Source organism: Macaca thibetana, chromosome 16 (assembly GCF_024542745.1).
Source record: "Macaca thibetana thibetana isolate TM-01 chromosome 16, ASM2454274v1, whole genome shotgun sequence".
In the NCBI taxonomy this organism is placed as follows: Eukaryota; Metazoa; Chordata; class Mammalia; order Primates; family Cercopithecidae; genus Macaca; species Macaca thibetana.
This window is the reverse complement of record NC_065593.1, coordinates 76,476,757-76,489,304: the sequence shown is the minus strand read 5'-3', so window position 1 is coordinate 76,489,304 and position 12,548 is coordinate 76,476,757. Positions and strand designations below refer to the sequence as shown.

At 36.1% G+C, this 12,548-nt stretch overlaps 1 protein-coding gene across 8 annotated transcripts in view; it reads left to right on the top strand.

Annotated features, from left to right (window-relative positions):
• The window catches only part of TANC2 (tetratricopeptide repeat, ankyrin repeat and coiled-coil containing 2), a 468,803-nt gene that overhangs the window by 121,378 nt on the left and 334,877 nt on the right, over positions 1-12,548 (top strand). The gene's annotated exons all lie outside the window — the stretch shown is intronic.

Sequence of the window (12,548 nt, the reverse complement as noted above, 5' to 3'; positions counted from 1 at the left end):
GTTTAGTAGAATTTACCAGTGAACCCATCTGGGCCTAGTGCTTTCTGTTTTAGAAGGTTACCAATTGCTGATTAAATTTATTTAATAGTTATAGGCCTGTTCAGATTGTCTATTTTTTCTTGTAAGAATTTTGCCAGATTGTGTTTTTCAAGGAATTGGTCATTTTATCTAAGTCATCAAATTGTGGGTGTAGAATTGCTTATAATATTCCTGTATTGTCGTTTTAATGTTCATGAAATCTGTGGTGATATCCCCTCTTTCATTTCTGGGATTAGTAATTTGTGTCTTTCTCTCTCTCTTTTAGCCTGGCTGGCTAGGAGCTCCTCAATTTTATTGATCTTTTCAATTTTTTTTCTTTTCAAAGAACCAGGATGTGGTTTTGTTGATTTTTCTCTTATTGATTCCCATTTCAAATTTCATTGATTTCTGCTTTAGTTTTTATTATTTCTTTTCTTCTGCTTGCTTTGAATTTAATTTGCTCTTCTTTTTCTGGTTTCCTAAGATAGATGCTTAAATTATTGATTTTAGATCTTTCCTCTTTTCTAATATATTAAGCACTATAAATTTCAGTCTATCACTGCATCCTACAGATCTTGAAAAGTTGTATTTTTGTTTAGTTCAAAATATTTTAAAATTTCTTTTGAGATTTCTTCTTTGAACTGTGTGTTATTTAAATGTGTGTTTACTATCCAAGTATTTGGGATTTTTCAGCTCTCTTTCTGTTATTGATTTCTAGTTTAATTCTGTTGTGGTCTTAGAGCAACCATTGTATGATTTCTATTCTTTTGAGTTTGTTAAGGTGTACTTTATTGCCCAGAATGTGTTCATTCATAATGAACATTCCATGTGCACTTGAAAAGAATGTGTATTCTGCTGTGGTAATGTGAAGTAGTCTATAGGTGTCCATCATAATCAGTTGATTGATGGTGCTATTGAGTTCAGCTGTGTCCTTACTGATTTTCTGCCTGCTGGATCTGTCCATTTCTGAAAGAAGGCTATCAAAGTCTCAAGTGTGATAGTGTATTCATCTGTTTATCCATGTAGTTCTTTCCATTTTTGCCTCGTGTTTTGATTCTCTCTTGTTACATACTCATCAGTCAAGACTGTTAAGTCTTGTTGGGGAATTGACTCCTTTAAAGTGGGTTTTTTGTAAGTAACACATTAGTTGGGTCTGTTTTTTTGACCCATTGTTACAATCTCTGACTTGTAATTGGTATATTTAGATCATTGACATTTGAAGTGATTATCGATATAGTTGGATTAATGTCTACCATACTTATTACTGTTTTCTGTTTGTTACCCTTTACAGTTTCTATATTTGTCTTCTACTCTTTTCTGCCGTTTGTTGTTTTAATTCAAAATTTTATATAATTCAATTTTCTTTCCTTTCTTATATCACTTATTTTTTCACCTTTTTTAGTGGCTGCGTAGGATTTGCAATATATATTTACAATAAACTTAAGTTCACTTTCAAATAATACTGTACTATTTCACAGGTAGTGCAGATACTGTGTAATAACAAAATATCCCTTATTCCTTCCTGGCATTCCTTATATCGTTGTCGTCATTTATTTTACTCACACACACAAGCATACATGCAAACGTGTGTATGTGTATATATATATGTTATACATATACACGTAGACACACAAGCATACATAATCAAATATATTGTTGCTGTTGTTATTTTGAACACCTTATCTGTTAGAACAATTAAGAATTTTTTAAAAAGTCTTTATCTTCACTTATTCTCTAAAGCTTATTCTTTCTTTATGTAGATCAGACTTTCTGACCTATATCATTTTCTTTCTCAGAAGAACTTTTAACATTTCTTGCAAGGCAGGTCTACTGGCAACAAATTTTCTGTTTTTGTTTGGGAAAGTCTTTATTTCTCCTTCACTTTTGAAGGATGATTCTGCGGGGTACAGAATTCTAGGTTGTTTTTTTTTTTAACCACTTTATTTCATTCTACTCTTGTATTGTTTCTGAGGAGATGTCAGATATATTAATAATTTTTTCTTTGCTTCTCTGTAGGTAAAGTTTTTTCCCCTCTGGTTTAATATTTTTTTCTTTCTCTGTGATTTTCTGAAGTCTGAATATGTTTTACTGAAGCATAGTTTGTTTGGCATTTATCCTGCTTGGGGTACTCTGAGCTTTCTTGTTTATGGTTTGGTGTCTGACATTAATTTGGGGAAATCTTCAGTCATTATTGACTTAAATATTTCTTCTTCTGTAATTCCCATTATGCATATTTACACCTTTTGTAATGGCTCCACAGTTCTTAGGTGTTCTGTTCTTTTTTCTGTTTGCTTTTCAGTTTTGAATGTTTTTATTCACATATCCTCAAGACCAGACTCTTTCCTCAGCCATGTCCAGTCTGCTAATGAACCCATTAAAGGCATTCTTAATTTCTATTCTAATGTTTTCGATCTCTGCATTTTCTTATTCTTTAATAGAATTTCCATCTACTTATGCTACTTACTTGTTCTTGCATGTTGTCTACTTTTTTTCATGAAATCTCATAGCATATTAATAATAATTGTTTATATTTATAGTCAGAACCAGTGTATAGCAGGATGTTTAATCCCTGCTGTTGAGAGGTGAAGCCAGCTAGACTTGGGTCGAGTGGGGACTTGGAGAACTTTTCTGTCTTACAAGAAATTTGTAAAACACACCAATCAGCGCTCTGTAGCTAGCTAGAGGTTTATAAAATGCACCAATCAGTGCTCTGTAAAAACGCACCAATCGGGGCTCTGTAGCTAGCTAGAGGTTTGTAAAATGCAGTAATCAGTGCTACGTGAAGTGGACCAATCAGCACTCTGTAAAATGGACCAATCAACAGGACATGGGCGGGGACAAATAAGGGAATAAAAGCTGGCCACACCAGCTGGCAGCGGTAACTCATCTGTATCCCCTTCTACCCTGTGGAAGCTTTGGTCTTTTGCCCTTCACAACAAATCTTGCTACTCTTTGGGTCCGTGCCACCTTTGAGAGCTGTAACACTCACCACGAAGGTCTGCGCTTCATTCTTGAAGTCAGCAAGACCAGGAACCCATCGGAAGGAACCAACTCCGGACACACTGTAACTGGGTGTGTTTCTAATCCTTGCTCTGTCTCTTTCAACAGTATCTTTCCCCTTTTTATGTGTCTTGCAATTTTTTACTGAAAGGTAGACATGATGTTTTGAGTGAAAGGAACTGTGGTGAATAAACCTTTAGTAATGTAGTGTTCAGGTGCTTGGGAAAAGGAAGCATCCTATGGTACTTTCGTAAGTTCTTGTCTTTTGGTGAACCTGTGCCCCTTCACTGTGAACTTTACCAGTGCTTCTCTGTTTTTTTCTTTGTTTTTTGTTTGTTTGTTTTTCCCTTTCTCATAGTTAGGTGGAACAGGATGGCTGGAGGAGGCTGAAGTTTGGTATTTTTCATTCACAAGTTTGGTTAAGCTCTGGGAAAATAATTTCTCCTAATGGTTAAGAATACCATTCTCTGGTACATTTCAAAATGGTTACCTTCCCTCTGGCCCTCCTGGAAGCAGGAGTGGATTTTTCTTCAATAATTACTGAGCACCTCATAGTGCTCCAGGAGATAAAACTCACAAAAGATTGGGGCCCCTCTGAAACTGGGTCACCTCGGAATTTTGATTTCTCAGGCTTGTCTGTGTGAGCCTCCAATAATTCATCATCTACAGTTGAGGTTTTCCTGCTTCTGTATTGGTTCCCACTGAGGTTGCTGCTTGTGGGTTTCTGCATTGGTAAGTTGTTATTCTCTATAGTCACCTGTCTGTCCCTCCAACTTTTGGCACAGCAGTTTACGTTGTAACTTCACTTCTCTAAAGAATGTAAGAAGAGTTGTTGATTTTTCGTTGTGTTTAGTTTTTTACATGTTAGATGAAGTGAAGACTTCTAAATTCCTTACATGCCAGATGGGAAACTTGAATTAAGCTCTGTGCATTTTTTCCAGGGTTTATAGTTGTATTCAATGAGAGAGACAAGATAGGGTATGTGTACTCCATCTTTCCTGGAATTGGAACCTAATTATATTTTTCAAATACATATCCTTACTGATTTTTTTTAAACAGTCATATGGTTTGTTTCCTTGTATTAATTCTCTTATGTAGAACAAGAGAAAATTTTTGGCTGAAGGCCCTCCTATGTGGTATATAAAGTCTCTTTCCAGTGTGACTTTTCGTATCTCTAAAGGCAAGAAGGACTATTGAAGCCTTTCTAACATATTCATTACATATACGATTTCTCTCGTTTATATGTCCTCACCTTTTTCCATAGGCATAGGTTGAATAACTTCTGAAAACCTTCCCGGTCATTGCATTTATAGCCTTTCTTCCCAGAATGTGTCTAAACATGTTCAGTCATATTAAAGTTCCTGCTCAAGACTTTTCCTGAATTTATCGTATTCATAGTGTTTCTCTCATATGTGTATAGCCATTGTAAGGTGAAAGTTTCTGCTTTTTCCCAGTCAATGCTGTTGTGGAGTTTTCTCCAACGTGGATATCCGCTCCAGTGCACAGTAAAATGAGCGCTCCTACTAAAGGTTCCCACAGTCTTTGTGTTGAGTTTTTGCCCAGTGTATATTCTCTTGTGCACTACAAAGCAGGAGCTGTTTTTGAAGAACTTTCCACACTGATTACAGTCATAAAGTTTGTCTTCGGTGTGAGATCTCATGTATGTTTTGGAGGTAAATATAGATCAAATACTGTCCTGCTCTGAAATTGTTCAAAGGGTTTCTTTTCATTTTGAATTCTCCCATGTCTCTGAAGGGAATATGGTTACTGAAGGCTTTTGTACAATCTTTACATTCATGGTTTGTCTCTTGCCTGTGATTTCTGTAGAATAACATTAGCACTCCTCTTGAAGGCTTTTCCATATAGATTTCATTCATAGAATTTATTTCATCAGGAGTCCTTTCTATTTGCATCCCACCGATACAGACAGAGTATTGAAAAGCTGAAAGTTTTTCCTTTTCTCATGTCTGCTGTTACTACTTCTGTTCAAGTCTGCACTGGAGATTCTAGCCAGGGCATTAAAGCCTCTGCAAGTAAAGATGTCCCTTCTGTGCTGAGATTGTGAGACAAAAACACCAAAAGAAGACCCTGGGACAGAGTAGTGCAGGCAGATGGAAGGGCCAGAGCTGAGTCTCCACAGAAGACTGGAGGCCTGAGTCAGCTTTGCCCCTCTGTCCAGCTGGGGGCTGCCCTAATACCCATGTCTCAGTCAGGCTGAATTATGTGATACACAAACGAGAGAAAGTCCCTACTGTTAAGATACTGTCATTCTGGAGGAGTGAGAGAAATAAAAGAAGAAAGTCATATCAGGTAATGATAAGTGCTGTGTGAATTGAGGCGGAAAGTGGGAAGGGATGAAGTCAGAGAAGTTGGAAGGGGAGGAGGTGAGAGAATTAAGTAGGTGGGAGCCAGATCATGTAGAGCTTTGTAGACCATGGTAAAGATTTGGGTTTTAATTTTCTTCTGTTGCTGATTGACTTTATGATCTTTAATTAGTTATTAAACTTTCTCTGCTTATTTTTTTTTTTAGTATTTAATAGTGTGTGATTGTGTGAGATAATTGTAGTCTCAGAGTGGTATAAATCTTTGCATGAAAGAACATTAGGAATAATTTAGGCCAAACCCCATTGTTTCAGACATACATAAAGCCCTTTGAGAAATTATGCATTGTTATTGTGTATATTATGTTTGACATGCCTACACTCGTTTTAGGGACCAGATTACCACCTGTGCTGTTATTTTCTTTTGAGTACTTTTTAAAAATGGACTTTGGAGATAAAATATCCAATTAGAAAAGTTCACAAATCATAAGTGTACAGTGAGTATGTTATTACAAATTACTGTAGGTTTTTAAAAAGTCAGGTTTATTTAAATTTAATTTACATAAGTAAAATTTGCCATTTTAAGTGTACATACCATGAATTTTTACGAACGTATATAGTCATGTTAAATACCACTAAATCACATATAGCTTATTTACATAAAAAGTTCCCTCATGCGCCCTTGTAATCACTTGTCTCCCTCAACCTAATCCCTAGCAACCGCTTAACTGTTTTCTAATACTATAATATTTCCCAGAATATTTTGTAAATGAAGCCATGTAGTATGTAGTCTTTTGATTTTACTACCCTTTTCTTAGTTTTGTGCACACATCAGAAGTTCATTCCTTTTATTGCTGAGTAAGATTCTGTTGTATGTATATGTCACAATTTGTTTATTCATCAGTTGATGGATATTTGGGTACTTTTCAGTTTGTGGAGAGTAATAATAAGTGTGCTATTTGTGTGTAGGAGGAGGGACATATATCTTCATTTCTCGTGGGTAAATTCCTAAGAGCTGGATTTCTGGGTCATATGGTAGGTTTACTTACAAACTGTCAAACTGTTTCCCAACTTATATATACCAGTTGATATTGTTACCAGCAGTATATGAGATCTCTAGTTCATTCTTGACAGCACTTGGTTTTGCTAGTATTTTGTTTTTTAATTTTAGCCATTTTACTAGGTGTGTAGTAGTAACTCCTAGTTTGGATTACCATAATGATTAATGATGTTGAGCATCTGTATTAGGCCATTCTTTCATTGCTATAAAGAAATACCCGAGACTGGGTAATATATAAAGAAAAAGGTTTAATTGGCTCACAGTTCTGGAAGTTGTACAGGAATCATGGTGCTGGCATCTGCTTGGCTCCTAGGGAAGCTTTAGAGAACTTTCAGTCATAGTGGCAGGTGGATGGGGAAGCCACCTTCTCACATGGCGGGAGCAGGAGCAAGGGGTGGAGGGAGGTGCTGCACACTTAAATAACCAGATCTCATGAGAACTCACTGTCACGAGACAGCAACGAGCTATGAGGGATCCCCCGCTGGCCATCATCCAAACACCTCCCAACAGGCCCACTTGCAGCATTGGTAGTTACAATTCAACATGAGATAGGAGATATCCAAACATATTAACATCCATGTTTCTTACTTAGTGAAGTGTCTGTTCAGATCTTTTGCCCATTTTTAAAATTGGATAGTTTGCATTCTTGTTCCTGAGTTAAGAGTTGTTTATAGCCTACCAGTCCTTTATTAGATATGTGTTTTGCAGATATTTTCTTTCATTCAGTACTGCTTTTCATTTTGTAACAGTATCATTTGAAGAGTAGAAATTTTTAATTTTTATTAATTCCAATTTACCAATTTTTTTATATGAACCCTATAAAAAGTGGGATCCTTTGTAAGAAATCTGCCTGACCCAAGGTCACACAGATTTTCTCCTATGTTTTCTTCTAAAAAGTTTATAATTTTATAGTTTTATAGTTTCTTCTAATAGTTTTATAGTTTTGTTTTTTAAACATTTTCAGTCTGTGACTAATTTCTCTTTGATGTTTTCGTGAGTAGAGGTATGCTTCAAGGTCCATGTTTTTGCATCTGGATGTCCAGTAGTTACAAAATTAATTGTTGAAAATATCCTTTCTACATTGAATTATCCTTTCACCTTTGTCACAAACTACTTGGCTATATGTGTGATTCTTTCTCTGGATGCTCTAGACTGTTTCATTCATTTTGTGTCCATTGTTTTTCTAACACCATCTAAGCTCTGGATTACTGTACCGTATGGCAGGTCTTGAAATTAGGTACTGTTTGGACTCCAGTTTTGGTTTTGTTTGTTCAAAATTGTTGTGGCTATCCTAGTTCTTTTGTTTTTCTGTATAAATTTTAAAATTAGCGCGTTGATTACTATAAAAACAACTGTCTGCTATATTTCCATAGAGATTGCTTCAAACCTGTAGATCACTTTGGAGACAATTGACATAGTGATATGGAGTCTTCAGATCCATAAACACGGTACATTGCTCCATTTAGGTTTTTTGGATTTTGTTTTAGTTTTTTTAGAGACGGTATCTCACTGTATTGCTCAGGCTGGTCTTAAACTCCTGAGCTCAAGCAGTTCTTCTGTCTCGGCTTCCCAAGTAGTAGCTGGGACTATAGGCACATGCCACAACTCCTGGCTCCATTTAGGTTTTTAATTACTTTTATCAGTTTCTTGTAGTTTTCAGAGTACATTGTATGTATTCTGTCAGATGTATTCATAAATATTTTATATTTGTAGTGTTATTGTAATAATGTTGGTTAAATGTTTTTTAAAATTTTCCAAATGTTCATTGCTAGCATATAGGAAGACACTTGATTCTTGTACATTTAACTTTGTAACCTGTGAATTTGCCTTACTAACTTATTTTTTCTTATGGCTTTTTTGTAGACATCTTTGAATTTTTACATAGGCAATCGTGTTGTCTGATCATATGATCCTATACTCATTGTTAAACTTCCTGTTTCTTGCCTGATGTATGGACTTGTAAGGATGTTACAGAGTCACAGAGTGATGATACAAGCTCTGAGTTAAAAGGACATTTGAAATAATTTAGGCAAAACTCCTTTGCTTGTGTTACATATGCAAAATTGCCTTGTCTTTAGGGGTCAGTTTATTACCATGCTATATATTTTTCTCCTGTGTACTTTTAAAAAGTAAACTTTTATTGAAGCATGGCATGTAAACTGAAAAAATCGCCAATGATGTATACAGTTCACTGAATTATCACCAAATGAACATATTATGCTAGAGGTTTTTGATTTCTGGGTTTTTATTTGCAGTTATTTTTATGACTTGAAAAACTAGAAGGCAGTTCTCTAGAATATGTATTGTCTTCAACTGAAGAGTTTCTCTGTTAACTTGAACTTCAATATCTAATAATCATTTATGTTAAGTATAATACTTCGTGATGACTGAAATCTCAATTGGATCATAGTCACTCCTGACATTTCTTTGGTGTCCATACACTTTAGACTCTGGTGCATTCTGAGCTCAACTTCTGAATGTCTAGTCACCAGGTGTCCAGCATAACTGAATTTTTTCTGTCAAGTTAGCAGTTTTTAAATTCTGCCACATCTCCATCACATTATCTCAGTCACTTTTAATTTGGTTGACTGAAGCAGGAAAAGAAAGATAGAAAATAAAGATTGAGTAATGCATAGTATCAGTAGATGCTGTCTTATATGCTTGGTAAATTGGACTCCCCCCACCCCCCCCCCCCCCTTTTTTTTTTTTTTTTTTTTTTTACTTCATGTTATAAAACTATACATGTATTCCTTATGCTATGCAACTTTGCAGAAGCTCCCAGTGGTATAGGCCAAGTATATGTCCCTGCCCCACTGATGCTGCTCTTGGGTCCATGAGTTCCTTAGGCCAGTGGAATGTTAGTGAGCAGAGAGGTTTTTCTTTGTTGTTTTTTCAGTTGAGACAGGGTCTCACTTTGTTGCCCAGGCCAGAGTACAGTAGTATGATCGTAGCTCACTGCAGCCTCAAACTCCTGGGCTCAATTGATCTTCCTGCTTCAGCCTCCCAAGTAGCTGGGACTACAGGTGTTTGACACCATGCCCAGATATTTTTAGTTTTTGTAGAGTCAGTGTCTTACGTTGTTGCCCACATCGATCTCAAACTCCTGGCTTCAAGCTACTGTCCTGCCTCAGCCTCCCAAAGTGCTAGGATTTCAGACGTGGGCCACTGTGCCCAGCCTTGAGCAGAAGTCTTAAGTATGTTCCTCTGATTCGACTTGGCCTCCTGCACTCTTCTTTTCTGCCAAGAAGAACATGCTACATATATTCACTTGCCTTTAGTGACTGGGCCCAGTATTGAAGACACATAGCAGTAGTTTTGAACCTGACCATAGTACTGATATCTAGCTAGCCCTATCATGCCCAACCTAGATCAGCTGACTCAGAGTCAGTCTGAAGGCTCATGAGCATACAGGAAATGTTGTAAACCACTGAGATTTTGAGATTGCTAGTTACCCAGGAAAAACTGGTATATAATCAGATTCTCTGCTCACCAGTCCTTTAAACTTGTATTTTTAGTTTTTTCTCTGTAGCTACAATGAGTTCAGGCACAATTTATAGGACAAAGAAGATGGAAGAAAATATTTTTAAGCAGAGAAGTAAAGTAGGACAGCCAAACTGGACTAATTGCAGTATTATTCCTTAAGGAGTGTTATTAGATTCTAAAATTATCAGCTAATTTTTAACATTGGAACATTTTACGTGAAAAGAGGTGCTTCCCTAAATCAAATATATTGCTTCCAAAAATCTAATGCTGATTTTTTTCAATAAAAAGATTCCTCAGTTAAGGAATTACACTAATGGCATGCCTCTTTGTTTACGTAACTATAAAATACTGCAATTTCATATGAATCAATGTCAAATATATATTCATGAAAGATTGGAAATCAAGGATGAGAGGAAGAGACTTGAAAAGTAAGTCTAAGAGATACAGTATTCATCTGACCAGAATTCCAAAGAGAGAGAAAAGAAAAGTTGGAAGAGAAGATTTAGTCAGTGTAGTAAGTGAAAGGACCCGGAGATGAATGAGAAGAAAAAAAGTTAAGATATATCCTAGGTAAATTCCTGAAATCCATGGATAGAGAATAAATCCTAGATTTCTCCCAACAGAAGTTTGAGATCTGATAATAGTGGCCTCAACTAAGGTCGTGGTTGAAGAAATGGAGAGAACATGGCAGATTGTGGATTTGCCTCTCCTGAACACATCATATAAATGGAGTAATACAAATGTCTTTTGTGTCTGGCTTCTTCCACTTAGTATGTTTTCAAGGCTTTTGAATGTTATAGCATGAATCAGACCTTCATTCTTTTTATGGCTAGATAATGTTTCATTGTATAAATGTGCCACATTTTGTTTATCCGTTCACCAGTTAATGGCATTTGGGTTGTTTCCACTTTTTGGCTATTATGAATAATGCTGCTGTGAACGTTCATGTTCAAGTTTTTGCTTGAAAACCTGTTTTCATATCTTTGGATATATACAAAGGAGTGAAATGGCTAGGTCATATGGTAATTGTGTGTTTAACTTTTTCAGGAACCACTGTCTTACATTTCCACCAGCAGTGTATGAAGGTTTTAATTTTGCCACCAACATTTTTTTGTTATACCCATTTTAGTGGGTGTAAAGTGGTCTCTCTCATTTTGGCTTTGTTTTTCTGTAATGATTGTGGAGCTACATTATATGTGCTTATTGGCCATTTGTGTATCTTCTTTGGAGAAATGTTTATTCAAGTACTTTGAAGGTTTTTTTTCTTTCTTTCTTTTTCAAGAAATGGTCTCACTCTGTCACCCAGGCTAGAGTGCGGTAGTGTGATCATGGCTCACTGCAGCCTCAACCTCCTGGGCACAAGTGATCCTCCCACTTGAGCCTCCCAAGTAGCTGGGGCTACAGGTACATGCCACTGCACCTGGCTAGTTTTTTAAAATATATTTTTTGTAGAAATGGGATCCCACTCCATTGCCCAGGCTGGTCTCAAGCTTACGGGCTCAAGTGATCCACTCGCCTTGGCCTCTCAGAGTCTTGGGATTATAGGCATGAGTCAAGACAACCAGCTTTGCCCATTTATACATTGGGTTGTTTGTCTTTTTGTTGTTGAGTTGAAGTAGTTCTTTATACATTCTATTAAAAGTAATGGCAAAAAAAACTGCAATTACTTTTGCACCAACCTAATAAATCAGAAGTGTCCAATCTTTTGGCTTCCCTGGACCACATTGGAAGAAGAATTGTCTTGGACCACACATAAAATACACCAACAGTAACGATAGCTGATAAGCTTTAAAAAATTGCAAAAACAAACAAAAAAACCGTAGTGTTTTAAGAAAGTGTATAAATTTATTTTGGGCCACATTCAAAGCTCTCCTTGTCCACGTGCAGACCGTGGGCTAGATAAGCTTGTTCTAGATGTTAGATTCCTATCAGATACATGATTTGGAAATATTTTCTCCCAGTGTGAGCATTGTCTTTTCACTCTCTTAATAGTATCCTTTGTTGCACAAAGTTTTTAATTTTGATGAAATCCAATTAATTTTTTCTTTTAATGCTTGTGCTTTTGGTGTCATATCTAAGAATTCATTTCCATTCTTGGACTCTCCATTCATCATTTTAATGTTTTCTTCTGACACATCTTCCAGTTTGCTAATTTTTTTGTGTCTAATCTACCTTTAAATCTATTTATTAAATTTTTAATTTCATAATTTCATTCCTCTGCTAAAATTTTGAACGTTTATTTTCTTAAACATATTTAGCATATTATTTTAAATTCTGTCCCTCATTGTTTTGTATTCAGTATTCTCTGTGAGACTATTTCTGGTTTATATGGCTTCTCTGATTTACTTTGTTCTTGTTATCTTATCTCTGTTATTGTTAATTAAGGGCTAGATGCTGTATGTGATAAATTATGTAAATAATTTGAGACCTACGATGATATTACCTTCCTCCACAAAGATCTATGTTTGTTTTGAGCAGGCACGATCAATCCAAGATTGCCTTAATTTAATTTTATGGGAAATATTTAGAGCTGAGCTTTAGTTCCCGTGAGAGCCCGTCAAGTTTCAGTTCATACTTGCTCCTACAGTATAGTTCTTTGGGCTTTTAACAAAAGTGTTGGAGTTTTGCCAGCACCACTTTCACCCGTTGGTGGGCCTTAGACTACA